This window comes from Peromyscus eremicus, chromosome 4, assembly GCF_949786415.1.
Source record: "Peromyscus eremicus chromosome 4, PerEre_H2_v1, whole genome shotgun sequence".
Classification (NCBI taxonomy): domain Eukaryota; kingdom Metazoa; phylum Chordata; class Mammalia; order Rodentia; family Cricetidae; genus Peromyscus; species Peromyscus eremicus.
The window spans coordinates 131,005,907-131,006,846 of record NC_081419.1 but is presented as its reverse complement, the minus strand read 5'-3'; the positions used below and the strand labels follow the sequence as shown (position 1 = coordinate 131,006,846).

General features: G+C 42.6%; 1 non-coding gene across 1 annotated transcript; it reads right to left on the bottom strand.

Moving 5' to 3' along the window:
- Positions 1-378: 378 nt before the first annotated feature.
- Trnak-cuu (transfer RNA lysine (anticodon CUU)) lies at positions 379-451 on the bottom strand. Its single transcript has one exon. It is a non-coding gene; the product is annotated as a tRNA-Lys (tRNA).
- Positions 452-940: the final 489 nt, after the last annotated feature.

The window sequence follows — 940 nt, the reverse complement described above, 5'->3', positions numbered from 1 at the left end:
GCACACATGTCTTTAATGGCTAGGTGGAGAAAGGTATATAAGGCGTGAGGAGACAGGAACTAAAGGCTTTTCAGGCTGAGGAGTCCTAGAGGTAAGACATGGCAGTGGCTTGTTCCTTTGTCTCTCTGATCTTTCAGCATTTACCATAATATCTGGCTGCAAGTTTTTTATTTAAAAAGACCTTTAGAAATTCAAGCCGGACCATGGTGGCACACGCCTTTAATCCAAGCACTCAGGAGGCAGAGGCAGGCGGATCTCTGTGAGTTGGAGGCCAGCCTGGTCTCGAAAAGGCGCAAAGCTACACAGAGAAACCCTGTCTTGAAAAAAACCAAAAAAAAAAAAAAAAGAAAGAAAGAAAGAAATTCGAACAACATATGGTGCCCGATGTGGGGCTCGAACCCAGGATCTTGAGATTAAGAGTCTCATGTTCTACCAACTGAGCTAACTGGGCTATGAATTATGTGATTTATTACAACAATAGAATACCCAGATTAACATTCCTCCAATCTCAGAAACACATCATAAAGTAACATATGTTTCTGGGAAAAATATTAGAAGGTATTATAAAGAAGAGTCACCGACCATCCAGATTGTACAAGAACAGGACACAACAGCTGCTGATCTTTCAAAGACACCAACAGCCCTACCTTTAAAATGTTTAACAGACAATCCTGTATGGATTTAGCAACGGACTTTAACAACAGAAAAACTACAGGCCTTAGAACAGCTGGTGCAAGAGCGGTTAAATGCTCAGCATATTGAAGAATCAACTAGTTGTAACAGGAATCTTAGAGAGTCTTATTAATAAGATCAAACCTGAACCCGGTATTGGGGTGAACACTGGAAGATCAGAGAGCCAGAACAAGCTACAGCTACCTCACCTCGCCGGATCCTCAGCTGGTCTTGCTTCCTCAGACTGGAGGCCCTTGAGTTCTCATCC